The 15,189-nt window shown below is 41.0% G+C and overlaps 1 long non-coding RNA gene across 2 annotated transcripts; it reads right to left on the reverse strand.

Moving 5' to 3' along the window:
• Nucleotides 1-289: 289 nt before the first annotated feature.
• LOC132691766 (uncharacterized) lies at nt 290-14,938 on the reverse strand. 2 transcript variants are annotated; one of them, XR_009615983.2, is made up of 3 exons: nt 14,806-14,938; nt 843-935; nt 290-514 (listed from the first exon to the last, which is right to left on the reverse strand). It is a non-coding gene; the product is annotated as an uncharacterized LOC132691766 (long non-coding RNA). The 2 variants fall into 2 exon arrangements; XR_013554871.1 differs by lacking the exon at nt 14,806-14,938 and adding an exon at nt 14,556-14,738.
• Between the last annotated feature and the right edge of the window lie 251 nt (nt 14,939-15,189).

Consider the following 15,189-nt stretch of genomic DNA (forward strand, 5'->3'; position numbering starts at 1 on the left):
ACCTCACTTTCCACCCCCAGGTTCCAATACCTCATACGTACTTATCTCATATATTTTTCAATGAAGGAGGGAAGGAAGGAAGGAAGGAAGGAAGGAAGGAAGGAAGGAAGGAAGGAAGGAAGAAAAACTCTACCCAAGTCCTGGTCTTTTCCTTTTCTGCCCAGACTTTTTCTACTGGTGATGTCAGCCACAGTGTCAGCCCTGATATGTCTCCCAGGCAGAAGTCTTGCATTTTCAACTCCTGCTGGGACTGGGAATCTCAATGTCAACCACATAAGATGGAACTTGGCATTTTCCACCAAAAATAAATTTTCTGAAATGGGGATAATATTTTTGGAAATATGTCAGTTGCTTTTCTCTATTACAATCCTGTGTGCAGTTTCTGAGCATCCGTTTGCCTCCGGGGAGGTTAGGATTGTTGTAGCAGGAATGTAAAGAGGAAGATAATATTCCATTTTCCCCGTCCAGAGTGGGCTTTCAAAAACAATTGTTTATTATGGAAAATTCCAAACATCTGCAAAAGTAAGCAGAAGAGTATAATGATTCTTTGTGTACTCATCACTCAGTATCAACAGTTATCAACCCAAGATCAATCATGTTTCAACTATATCCCACCTACAGCCCCCCAAATCATTAAATATCCAACCAGTATTCAAATTGTCCTGATTGCCCTTAATTGTTTTACAGTTTGGCTGATGATCCAATTAAGATCCACATATTGCAATTTGTTCATAAGTTTCCCATTTAAAAAAAAAAATCTATTGGTTCCCTCTCCTCACATTTTTTCCCCTTGTAGTTTATTTGTTGAAGAAACCTAAAGTCTCTGGTTTTACTGGTCATACCTTGAAGGGGTGATTTAACATGCTCCTGGGTCTTCTGTATTCCTCCAAGCTTGTGGTTAAATTTGGGGCTTATTCAGATTCAGACTGGACTTTCTGGCAAAGAGGCATACTCTGCTAGTGATGTGAGCAGGTGTTGGTGATCACCACCTAGAGCAATTAATTAGGTGTTGCAAAATTATGACATTCTTGTACTCCTTCTTCATTTATTAGCTACATTACTTCTTTAAAGAAAAATGTCCCCTCATCAATTATTTGCTTATCATTAGGTACAACTTGATTAGGAAAGGCTGGATAAATGAACTCTCTCCTGGTTCCTTTTAGCAGGACATTTTATTCCAATGTCACAATATGGGTGCAAGGTGTACCTGCTTTTCATGGAATGATCATTGTTTCTAGATCTTTTCAGTGGACAGAATTAAGAAATAGATTCTACAAAGGGATGCCTGGGTGGCCCTGTCGGTTAAGTGACTGACTTTGGCTCAGGTCATGATCTCAAGGTTTTGTGAGTTCAAGCCTCACATCAGGCTTTGTGATGACAGTGCAGAACCTGCTTGGGATTCTCTCCTTCTCCCTCTCTCTCTGCCCCTCCCCCACTCTCACTCTCTCAAAATACATAAACTTAAAAAAAAAGAAATAGATTCTAAAAAGATAAAACATACAACGAATTCATATTTATACTGTAAAATTAAATTCAGGAGCGCACTGGGGAGCCTGGGTGGCTTATTTGGTTAAGTGTCTGACTCTAGCTCAGGTCATGATCTCATGGTTCATGAGTTTGAGCCCCACATTGGGCTCTGCACTGACAGCATGGAGACTGCTTGGGACTCTCTGTCTCCCCCTCTCTCTGCTCCTCCTTCACTCACTCTCCCTCTCTCTCAAAATGAATAAGTAAACTTAAAAAAAAATTAAAAAATATTCAGCAGCACATTTTTTTTTTACTTAACATTGTTTTGTATTCTTACATCTGTATCTCTTTCCTCCCCTCCCCCCAATGATACCACTATAATTACTGGTTTGCTTCATCTTGTAATCCACATATAACAATCTCAAAATAATACCAACACCATTGTCAACAATATGATTACTGAAAACAGGTTGCGTTTGTGTTTTTTGTGGTTTTGGTTGGGGGGGGGGGTACTTCTCTCTGTCTCACTATGGATGCACAGTCAAATTACTCTGAATTAAAGCCCCTTGAAATACCTGACTTCTGTGCATTATGGGGCCAACTCAACACACTGTTAGATCCATTTGTTTAGCTGCTTTCAATTTTTAGGAATTTTTTTCCTTTGTAAATTTAACTTTTTTATAATTGTACAAAATAGTTAACTTGTTTCAAAATCAAATCTACCAGACAAGGTACAGTCTGAGAAGTCTCGCCTTCTATACCTATTTTCTCAACCCTATGCTACCCTTTTTTTCCCTATGGGTAACATTTCTCCCCCTTCTCTATGGTTTATTTTTCCATTTTTAATAATAAAAGTTTATATATACCTATATATGTGTATGCATGTATATATATTCATATTCCTCCCCTTTATCACCGAAATGGTATATTAACAGTTCTTCACTTATACTTTCCACTGATCAATATAATCCAAAAATAACAATGCAGTACTAGTGTATGGAAATATTTACTGTTCCTTTCACTTTCCGTGAAATACCTCTCCATTTTGAAAATGTGAGTAATTCAACCAGACCCCTATTGATGGACAGTTGGTTTGTTGCCAATCTCTTGTTAATCGGTGGTGCAAGAGCAGCCTCCCTTGTGCATGTATCTTTTCCTATTTTTGCTACACTGTCTTTGGGATAGACACCTAAAAGTGGGAAATTCAGGTCAGTGCATAAATGCATATGTAATTATGCTAGATATTGCCAAATTTCCCTCCATAGGAATTATGCCATTTTGCACTCCCACTAGCAGTGTATAAGAATTCCCATTTTCCCACAGCTTGGCCAATAGGATATATTGTCAGAGGGGTGCCTGGGTAGCTCAGTCAGTTAAGTGTTGGACTTTGACTCAGGTCATGATCTCGCTGTTCATTGGTTCTAGCCCCACAACAGGCTCTGTGCTGACAGCTCAGAGCCTGAAGCCTGCTTCCGACTCTGTGTCTCCCTCTCTCTGCTTCTCCCCCACTCACACACTCTGTCTCTCAAAAATGAATAAAGGTTAAAAAAATTTTTTAATAAAAAAATATGTTGTCAGACATTTTGGCTTTTGTCAATCTGCTGTGTGAGAGACGTGGTATCCCGATGAGTTTTAATCGCAGGCGAGGTTGAGAAGACGATTAAAGGCCATTTGGATTTCATTTTCTGTGACTTGTCTATTCATTTCTCTAGTCTGTGTTTCTATAGATTTGTGGTCTTTTTCTTCTTTAATTTAGAAACTATTTATATATTAAGAAAAAATTCTTTTGTCTGTAATTTTTCCCCAGGCTGTTATACTTTGCTTATGGTATTTTTTGCCATGCAAACTTTTTTTTTTTTTGGTAGTCACATTTGTTAATCTCTTTTCTCATTGCTTCTGGACTTAAAGCCTTAGGGAAGTCTGCACACATTACACAAGAATTCGCCTATGTTTTCTTCTAGCAGTGGTAGAGTTCAATTTTTCACACTGAAGTCTCTGATCCACTTGGAATTCATATGTACCATGTGAAGAATGAATCTTATTTTATCTTTTTCCACATGGCTATCCTTATCCTAAAACCACCTATTAAAATGCCTGTCTTTCCCCCACTGATTTGAAATGTTCCTTTATTAGATGCTAAGTTTCCATATGCAATTGGATCTTTCTCTAGATTTTCTAGTCTGTTCCTTGGTCTGTGTGTCTATTTATTTCCCAATACCACACTGATTTATTTATGGGGATTTTATAGCATTTTCCTGTTTTCCCCACCCCCATTGTTCTTTTTCAGGGGCTTCCTGGCTATCCTTGCATTTTTTGTTCTTTTAAGTAAACAAACCATTCTTTCTATAATTTATATGATGATACACTTTATAATCAACTTTACTTCCATGAGATCATCATGACCTCTGACAATCCAGCCAATTCCATCATCCTGTATCTTAGATGCCTCTTGGAGACAAGGCAGTAGGGAGTGGAAGGTGGAAACGGAGCATTTGCTCAAGAAATCAAATCATCCACAAGGGACTGACATGCTATTCTTTGGCAATCTTAAAGCGCAGGCATACTTTCCTGTTACCCAGAAGGCAATGTCTCAAGTGAAAATTCAAATTGGTTATGGAGAAATAACGAAGATATGTTTTGTTTACATATCAGCACAGGCTTGTGATACATATGCTGCTCAGGAGGGTGATGCTGCTCTTCTTTCTCTTGACTTTCTTATTTCTCTCTCTTTTTTTTTTTTTAACTTTAGGGAGGAGGGAAGGGCAGAGAGAGAGAATCTTAAGCAGGCTTCATGCTCTGTGAGGAACCTGACACAAGGCTCAATCCCATGACCCTGGGATCATGCCCTGAGTTGAAATGGTGTCCCTTCTTGGTTCTCTCACCAGCATAATCATTCACATCTGGATGGACACCTCAGGCTGATCTGTGTGCCTCTCCTCACACTCCCCAACCGATTGGCCACCAAGACCTATAGTTTCTGCCTTCACAAAGTTTCACAAATATTTTCCAGGATAATAGATCAGCAGGACCTCAAGGTTCTTCAACATGTTGTCCCACTGGCACCCAGATGTAATTTTCAAAAGAAACACATTCTTTCCAGGGCAACTCCATGTATACACATACATGTGTTCTTCTAACCAACTTTAACGAACAAAGTACACCAAACTCCTATCATGTTCACTAAGCAGCATAAATGTTGATGTTGTTCCTTGTATGATTTAAAAAAAATTTTTTTTAACGTTTATTTATTTTTGAGACAGAGAGAGACAGAACATGAATGGGGTAGGGGCAGAGAGAGGGAGACAGAATCCGAAACAGGCTCCAGGCTCTGAGCTGTCAGCACAGAGCCCAACGCGGGGCTCGAACTCACGGAGTGTGAGATCATGACCTGAGCCGAAGTCGGCCGCTTAACCGACTGAGCCACCCAGGCGCCCCCCTTGTATGATTTTAAAACAAGTCTCCAGACTGGGGCCAGTCACAATTAAAAATCCATTTTCTGTGGGCTGTGGATAGATCTCCCTTTAATAAATATCTGTACACACATTCAGATTAAAAATTAGTGTGTTTTATCAAGGAACATTTTTAGAATCTAAAAATACTATCAGATTCCACTCTTAGATGTATAGAAAGAGTAATAAGCACACTTATCCACCAAAAGACATGTATAAGAATGTTCATAGCAGCTTTAGCCAGAACTCCAAAGTGCAAACAACCCAAATGTCCATCAGCAAGAGAACGCACAAATCAATTGGGAGGGTTTTCCTTCAATAGAACGTTACACAGCAATAAAGAGATCGGACTACTGCTGAATGCATCAATATGGAGGACTTACAGATGTGAGCATAGGGGCAAAGGAGCAGACAACATAACAAGAGTACATATTACATAGTTCATAGTTCATTATATAGTCTGTATATATGAAGTTCAAGACTAGTAAAATGAACTTATGATGATAAAATTGGAATAATCGTTCTGAGAGGGAGTATAGTCTGGGAAGTGGCTCTGGGAAGTGAAAACTTTGGGGGTAGAGGGAGGTTGGAGATGTCTATATCTACATCTGGGTGGTGGTTATCTGAGTGTATAGCTATGCAAAATTTCACTGAGTTGTATATTTAACATTTATATCCTTTCCTTGATGTAGGTTATACTTTAATAAAAAAATAATAAATCTTAGAGAAACTCCCCTCCCATATCCCCAAAGATAGCAGACTTCTCTAAAATCCCTTGGTCCTCAAATATCCGGTACAAGAAAAACCATGTTCTTGCACACTACCAGGAGTCACAGATCCAAGTGTATGCTATGTAATTGGTGCTCCCTGGAGCACAAAATAGATGCACAGTTTACATTCCAGTCAAAATGGAATTTCTCAGCCTTTGATTTCCCATTTTCTCCAATCACCATATGAGTGAGTGAAACCTGGCTCAATTTATGAATCAGGAACATGATAAAGTGAGGTTGGAACTCCCATACAGGACAGTAGAAGTCCTCATTGCAAGCACAGAGCTTGCTTTAGAGGCCATTGTAAATTCCTTGAGGGTGGGGGATCGTTACCCTCTCCATTGTCTTGTCCTTTGAGCCTTTAGTACTGTGCCTTTTACTGAACAGAGCAGAAGATCAGAATAAATTAAATGGATGGATGGATGGAACCTTATATCCTCGGTACAACAGTTTAATTATCATTCCTAAATGCATGTTTTCTTTGTGGTAAGTCCTCCTCAAGGCTACATGATTATAACAAGCCTCCTTCATCTCTTCCCCTTCAATTCTATTGTGTCTTTGATGAAATATAATTATATCTAACTGGTATTTTTCTCAGTGTTCTTCCTTGTTGAAATACATCCTGTTCTCATGATTTGTGTCCCATGGTGAAATTTCCAGTGATAAGAGCTGGCATATAATCTTACATTTTCTTTCCATGGGAATTGGCAACATTAACAATTAGAGTCAAGTTAGTTTAAAATACACAAAATATGTGAATACTGGGATTTCTCACCAAAGGCTTAATGTAAAAATCAAACTGTTAAGCACTTCCACCAGAGAAAAATAACTTTCTCATTAAAAGCCAGCCCTGCCAGCCTGGGACAAGGGCAAGTCAAGGCCCCTCCACCCAGAGAAGGGGTGTGGAATAACTGGGATTTCTTTCTAGATTGGTGAGGCTCACCTGGGGCTGTAGAAAGGAATTGTTTGGCCCAAGGCTACTGCTGTGTCTCTAGAGTTTGGTAGAACAGGAGTGTTTATGAAGACACTCTTCTGTTTCCACTTAAATGCTGCTGATGTCCTTAGGCTACAGGCTGAGGAAGAAAGAAGATCCATGGGTGCCTTCTCGTTGCCACTTTTTAGAACATCTAATACATTCTTTTCACTTTCTCCTACGCCCATCCTTAACTCTCCAGAGAACTGGACTCCTACTGTATGTTGGATTAGACCCAGAACTTAACCGCAGCACATGGACATTTGGAGCAGGAGAATTCTTTGTTGCAGGGCTCTCCTGTGTTCAGTAGGGTATTTAGTAGCATCCCTGACCTCCACCCATTGAATGTCAGGAGCACCCCTCTTCCCAGTGTGACAACCAAAATGTCTTCAAACACTGCCAAGTGTCCAATGGAAGACAGAATGTCCCCTGGTTAAGAACCACTGAATTAAACTAATCAGATATGACAGTCAGTACTCAAAACCCAAGGACCCAGCTCCCACTTGTCTCTACCCCATACAACCTCCAACACTCCCCTACTGATAAGCAGCTGAGAAGGGAACAGTAATATATTAACTCCATGACTCTATGATAACCGCTGGGTGCAGTGTGTGTAGAAGCTATCAGATATAAGAAAGGAAGGTAACAAAATGCAAATTTTATGCTAATATTTTGGTGTCCAGGACATCTTCTGCCTGGAGGCAGGCCACAGAGAACTCACAAAGGATTGCAGAGTTGGTGAGATCAAGGAGTATGTTTAACAAAACCTTCTGAATCAAATCAAAGAGTTGTAACATCTCCTTTGTGGTTACTGTTTTATAGAAAGAAAGAGGAACCTGGAAGTTCCCTAGTTAAATGTTTTCTGTGATTCAATTCTTGGATCTCAAAGACTACCCGGTGTTTCTGCAGTGCCTGCACAGCCAAAGAACCATAGTGGGGTGTGGTAGCAGTGAGCAAGGCACATGCGGGCTGGAAGATGGTCCCTAGTCCTATATTGATTGCACACTTCTTTGGCCCATTATGACATACTTTCACTACTGCTTTTTGTCTGTGAGTCTCATCTTGCCACACTGCCTGCGTGGTGACTTGATTTTGTCTGACACCATATCCTTTCTCTTCTCACAAAGGATCCTACCTAAGTTCCTTAGCTACAGAGGGAACACAGAATCCACGTTGAGTCCATCAGAATACTTCATCTCTGGCCACAGTGACCAGTGACCAAAATTCTTTTTTGAGATTTTTTTTTTTAGTCATTGCATGAATTTTTTATTGATTGGATTTCTTTTGTCTCTTTAAAAAAAAATTTTTTTTTAAATTTACATCCAAATTAGTTAGCATATAGGGCAACAATGATTTCAGGAGTAGATTCCTTAGTGCCCCTTACCCATTTAGCCCATCCCCCCTCCTACCACCCTTCCAGTAACCCTCAGTTTGTTCTCCATATTTAAGAGTCTCTTATGTTTTGTCCCCCTCACTGTTTTTATATTATTTTTGTTTCCTTTCCCTTATATTCACCTGTTTTGTCTCTTAAAGACTTCATATGAATGAAGTCATATGATTTTTGTCTTTCTCTGACTAATTTCACTTAGCATAATACCAACCAGTTCCATCCACGTGGTTGCAAATGACAAGATTTCATTCTTTTTGATTGCCAAGTAATACTCCATTGTATGTATATGTGTGTGTGTGTGTGTGTGTGTGTATATATATATATATATATATACACACACACACCACATCTTCTTTATCCATTCATCCATCGATAGACATTTGGACTCTTTCCATACTTTGGCTATTGTTGATAGTGCTGCTATAAACATTGGGGTGCATGTGTCCCTTTGAAACAACACACCTGTATCCCGTGGATAAACGCCTAGTAGTGCAATTGCTGGGTCGTAGGGTAGTTCTATTTTTAGTTTTCTGAGGAACCTCCATATTGTTTTCCAGAGTGGCTGCACCAACTTGCATTCCCACCTTTTATTTTTTTTTCCATTGAGGCATTTTATTTTCACATACGTACCACATCCCTAGAAAAAAGAATCCCAGGATTTTCCCTCCTGTGCATTCTTGTCTCACCTCCCGACGGTCCATGATCCCTTCTAAGGCCACTAGCACAATGAAACCAAACCAGTGGGATGGGAGCAGATCACTCTGCCACCTCGCTAGATTTTGAGCCATATATCAAATCTGGGGCCACCACTCCATACCTGTTTAACCTGTGTGTGAGATTCCCTAGCCCTGCGATCATCCCCAATGACTTCCCTAGCCCTGCGATCATCAATGATTTCAAATTTGCCAATGTAACCATGTTTCATCATCACAGCTAGAAACTTGACGATGACCTTGGAGTATGGCCCAATAACAACCTGGCATTTGCCTTTCTTCAGCACTGTCAATGCTCTTGAGAGCATCCACCATTCATGAGCCCCATTATGGCAACATAGAAAAAGGGAGGAAAGAGCTTTTTTGACATTTTCAAAGTTGAGAGAAAAGCTCCCTTACCTCTGTGGTCAGGGACTAGGTGAAAGGCTTATGTGCTGCTGGATGTACCAGGTGCCATGTGGAGAAACCCATCTACACCAGGGCATACTAAAACACTACCCAGAGGAAGGAATCCCTGGTGACTTTGAGTCCCTAGTTCTGGTCTTCATGGTGCTCAGAGTCCTGGTTCCCAGCCTTCCTGAGCCTGTACATTTACATCCTCATTTGACTGTATAAACTCCCCTAGAATGACTCCATTAAGTGCCCCTCCAGCTTTTTATTCTAAGCAAATGTGATTTGGAGCTTTGTTCATTGTAACAAGAAAGTGCTGGCAATAACAGACTGTAATCTTCATCAAAGACAGGACTCTATCTTACCATTTTTGTGTATTACACACAAATGATGACCCCAAAACCAGTTTTCAAAAGATTCTTTTTGATTCATTCTGAATACTGAAGTCTGAATAGCAGCAATGCTTAAATAGGGTCTTCACATTGCTGGATAAGCCAGACATTTTCCTGCTTTACTCTCTGTAAACCTACATGCCTTTGTCATGACCGAGAGGGACTGTGCTGACATAAACAATGTTCACATTTAAGGACGACCTGTCTGTGACATGATTCCCCACTCATCTCCAAGGTGATTTGGCTGGTATCCCTGGGACATGGTGTCTTTCCTCCTTCATGAGTGTCACTTATGAGGCTGTTTAGTCTAAGAGGATAATCTTCTAAGCATGGAAGATTGATTGTTCTATCATGGTTATATTTGTCTAGAGCAACTTGCTAGAGCCTATATTCAATGGATAGTATTATCTTTTTAACACCTATATTGGTATTTAATCAGCAGTGCATAAATATATATTTAATATTATTATGTATATATAATATATATATAAACATATATATAATTATGTCAGTAGATGGGATATGGAAATTGAGAATTCATTCCATGACCCTCAAATTCCAACTATTTGAATGTTTGTTATATCACTCCTGGGGGTCAACAAATATGGGAATTGTGGGAGGAGGTCTCTCTGGTCTGATCTCCTCATCTCTTGAAAGCCTACTGATGTGGCTCCTCCAGGCAGACCCTTTCCTCCAATGTTGTAAGCTCTACTTCTAGATCTGTAGGGACAAACATCTCAATGTTCTCAGTCTCATTCTCAGTGGTCAGTTGGGTCCTCTGCATATTTCCAAAATCCACAACTCACAAAAAATAAAAAATATATTAATCATGAGGAGGAAGAACAACCACAGTTTTTGCTTCTGTGAGCTGCCATCTTTGTTTTTCTGACATGCACGTCTTACTTTCTTCTTGCTCAATGCAAAGGGCAAGCAATTCTAATGTCTGTGTCTCTGAACTAGAATCAAATGATAAATTGTTGTCAACAGCTGCAAGGAAAAAAAGTAACACCTTGAGTGCCCATATTATCATGCCTTTTTACTCCTTTAATAAACCAAAGTACAATTGCTGTCATTTGGAAAAAGATGGGTGTGTTTTAAGAAGCACCCAAGAACTCACCCAAACTTCTACTGTTTAAAACCTGATCAAAGGGGCGCCTGGGTGGCGCAGTCGGTTAAGCGTCCGACTTCAGCCAGGTCACGATCTCGCGGTCCGTGAGTTCGAGCCCCGCGTCAGGCTCTGGGCTGATGGCTCGGAGCCTGGAGCCTGTTTCCGGTTCTGTGTCTCCCTCTCTCTCTGCCCCTCCCCCGTTCATGCTCTGTCTCTCTCTGTCCCAAAAATAAATTAAAAACGTTGAAAAAAAAATTAAAAAAAAAAAAATAAAAAAATAAAACCTGATCAAGGGGCACCTGGGTGCCTCAGTTAAGTGTCCAATTCTTGATTTCAACTCGGGTCACGATCTCACAGTTCATGGGATTGAACCCTGTTTCAGGTTCCATGCTTATCTTTTTCTCTCTGCCCCTCCATTGCTCTCTGTCTCTCTCTCTCTCAAAATAAAAAATCAATAAACTTAAAAAAAAAAACCTGATTGAGAATTTAGTTCATTCTGACTTTTGGCTCAAAAAGACATTCCTGTAGTTTTGAGAGGGAAACAGCTTGCCACGTGGATAAGATGACTGTTCCATAAGATGGGGGATTGGATAAGAGCCAATGAGGAATGCATAGAGACAGAAGGAGAATAAAAGAAAAAAAAATAAGAAAGAAGAGTGAAGGTAAAGGGAGTAGATGAAATATCATCAAAACACAGAAGATTTCTGTTTCAAAGAAATATTCATCTTCTCTCCTCCATAAAGTTCCCATTAAAGAGTTTTAAAAACTGCAATCTCATAAATTTTCATAATCATGAAGTTTAGAAGCTCCACAGCCCAGCATGGCTACTATCAAGACCCAAACAAACAGAAAATAACAAATGGTGAGGATGCAGAGAAAGTAGAACCTTTGTGCACTGCAAGTGGGAATGTAAAATGGCACAACAACTATGGAAAACAGCATGATGTTTCTTCAAAAAAATAAAAAATAAAAAGTAGAATTACCATATGATCCAGGATTTCCACTTCTGGGTATATGCCCAAAATAATTGAAAGCTGAGATTCAAAGAGATATTTGTACACCCATGTTCACAGCAACATTATTCACAAAAGGTGGAAGCAACTCAAGTGGCCATCAATAGATGAATGGGTAAACAAAATGACACACACACACACACACACACACACACACACACACACTGGAATATCACACAGCCTTAAAAAGGAAGGAAATTCTGACACATGTTACAACATAGATGAGCCCTGAGAACACTGTGTTAAGTGAAATAAGCTAGTCATGAAGACAAATACAAATATAGGAGTATGCTTCCACCTATGTAAAGTCCCTAGAATAATCAGATTCAGAGACAGAAAGTAGAATGCTTGGTTGCCAGGGGCTGGGAGGAGGGGACAATGGGGGTTATTGTTTAATGGGTATAGAATTTCAGTTTTGCAAGATTAAAAGAGTTCTGGGGATGGATGGTGGCAATGGTTGCATAACAATGTCAATGTACTTAACACTACCAAACTGTATGCTTGGTACATACATGGGGGACCATATATGGGGGGGGGGGGGTGCTGTGTGGCTCAGTTGGTTAAGCATCCAACTTCAGCTCAGGTCATAATCTCATGGTTCGTGAGTTCAAGCCCCATATTGGGCTCTGTGCTGACAGCTCGGAGACTGGAGCCTGCTTCAGATTCGGTGTCTCTGGTCCTTCCCTGCTCATGCTCTCTCTCTCTCTCTCTCTCTCTCACTGTCTCTCAAAAATAATAAAAATAAACATTAAAAAAAAAAGCCCATAGCCCAAGAGTCACATTTTTCTCCTGGAGTCCAACATCCCACCCTGCTGATCTCCATGCATCGCTGTGGAATGCGGTGGGTAACCTGGGACCTTGTTGGAAATGTGTACATTCGGTCCCACCTCAGACCTCCTGAATCAGAAACTCTGGGCTCTGGAATTACAGTTTTATCAATCCTACCAGGTTATTCAAATGCCCCTCAAGTCTAAAAACCACTGCACTAAGGTAATTGACGTGGAGACAGAAGAGATATGTTTTGAAGACAGAGAAAATATGACTTTGTGGGGGATTGGATACAGAGTGGAGAGAGAGAGGTATCAGTAGGTAAAGGTTGAATGGATACCTGTTGGATGAATGGATGTTTTCTTAAAACTGTTCTGCTCTTGGGGCTCCTGGGTGGCTCAGTCAGTTAAGTTTCTGATTTTGGCCTCAGGTCATGATCTGGTGGTTGGTGAGTTCAAGCCCCACATTGGGCTCTGGGCTCTGGGCTGACAGCTCAGAGCCTGGATCCTGCTTTGGATTCTGTGTCTCCCTCTCTCTGCCCAATCTATTTCTTTGTCTCTGTCTCTCTGTCTCTCTCTCAAAAATAAATATTAAAAAAAAAAAAACTGTTCTGCTCTTAATTTTATTTTGTTTTACTAGAGTGAGAAAGAAAAAATAAAAGCATGCTTTCTTAAAGCATTGGGTTGGAGAACAGGAAATAGGCCAGAATGGTTGACCTATAATCTTTAGAAATCCACGCAAGGTAGGTTTTACCCAAATGTGTACTTAACTGTACACATGGCAATTATGTAGCAGGTGAATGGTAGAGTCATAAAGCTTACCAGCTGGCCTGGTAAAGACACACACAAAACACACACACACACACACACACACACACACACACACACACACACACACACAGAGTTGCAAGCATACCCTTCTACTTCCTTTTTGTACTGATGTCAGGGGGGGAATGATGTGGAACATGGCTCAACCCTGAGGGATATTCTGGGACAGGAGACTTTCAGTTTTAAAGCTGGGACAGTCCTGGGCAAATCAGATGGTTGGTCACCCTAGTTATAACACAGACTCATAGATTTTTCAAATTTAAAGGATTTAGAGTTTGGGGCACCTGGGTGGCTCAGTCGGTTGGGCGTCCGACTTCGGCTCAGGTCATGATCTCACAGTTCATGGGTTCGAGCCCTGTGTCGGGCTCTGTGCTGACAGCTCAGAGCCTGGAGCCTGTTTCGGATTCTGTGACTCCCTCTCTCTCTGCCCCTCCCCTGTTCACACTCTGTCTCTGTCTCAAGAATAAATAAGCATTAAAAAAAATTTTTTTAATAAATAAATAAATAAATAAATAAATAAATAAATAAATAAAGGATTCAGAGTTTGACACTCTGGCTACAGAGTGGAATTACCTGGAGAGCTTAAAAAATATATGATTGCTGGGCTTCACGATAGACCAATTAAAATCAGCATCTCAAGGGTGTCTGGATGGCTCAGTGGAGCATGAGACTCTCCATCTAGGGGTTGTGAGTTCAAGCCCACGTTGGGTGTAGAGAATCCTTAAAAAATAAAATCTTTGGGGCATCTGGGTGGCTCAGTTGGTTGAGCAACCGACATTGGCTCAGGTCATGATCTCACAGTTTGTGAGTTCAAGCCCCACATCGGGCTTTCTGCTTTCAGTGCAGAGCCCACTTCAGATCTTCCACTCCCCTCTCTCTCTGTCCCTGCCCTGCTGACGCTCGCACTCTCAAAAATAAATTAAAACATTTAAAAATTTTTTCAATAAATAAATAAATGAATAAATAATTTAAGAAATAAAATCGGTATCTCTGGGTGCAATACCCAGGCATCAATATTTTTTAAAAGTTCCCCAAGGGAACAATGAGGACTGATCTAATCCAGCTTTTTTACTGCCAGATGAGGAATCTAACGCCAGTAAAAGTTATTTATCCAAGGTCACTCAATTAATTAGGGGCGAAACTCAGGGTTCCTGACTCTGAGGCTAGTGTTCTTCCCACACACCACCATCCTTTTATAGATAATTAAAGATTAATTACTTGCAACCAAGCCCCTGCCCAACCATGCTAATTAGGACAACACACATACCACCTGTCTGGCCCTCAATAAAACAGACCTTTGAGCTTCCAGCTGGGCGCACTCACGGTTGAAATCCAAGACTCTTTTCCTGCTCCCTTCCAACTGTCTTCTCTACCACCTGCTCTGTTCCTAAGTCCCTCTGACTCCTGAGGGATTCAAATTCAGCCCGGATTCCTTCCCCGGGGATCCCCGTTCCTCCTGTTTACAGATTTGGCCTCAACCATTTGACCACAGCACGCTCTCACTTCCGCTTCCGGCAGATGTGGTGGGCACACAGGATCGCTCACCTGGAAGCAGAAGCCCAGCCTGGCAGCGGCCTGCCTGACCAGCGTCCCACCAGGAGAGGCTAACGCGGAGCTCCCTTAATTACAGAACTTCTTTTGTAGAACAAGCTAGAGCCACAGCAGGCTGTGATGCAAACCCTCCTAGGCCGGGAAAGCCAGGCCGCCTGACTACTTGCTGTCTAGCACGAAACCAGCGCCCCTGCTGAAGATGAGTTCAGGATGAAATAAAATGCCTCGCAAAGGTTAGGGTCAGAAACCCAAGCCTCAGGCCTGGCCAGTCTGACCAGGAACGGCTGGACGGTTCCCCTGACCAGGAAAAAGTGCTGAAAAAAAGGTGGTGGTGACATGACTATGGTGAAGGAAAACGGCATCTTGCCAACAGGACAC

The sequence above is a fragment of the Panthera onca genome, chromosome B1 (assembly GCF_046562875.1).
Source record: "Panthera onca isolate mPanOnc1 chromosome B1, mPanOnc1 haplotype 2, whole genome shotgun sequence".
Lineage (NCBI taxonomy): Eukaryota > Metazoa > Chordata > Mammalia > Carnivora > Felidae > Panthera > Panthera onca.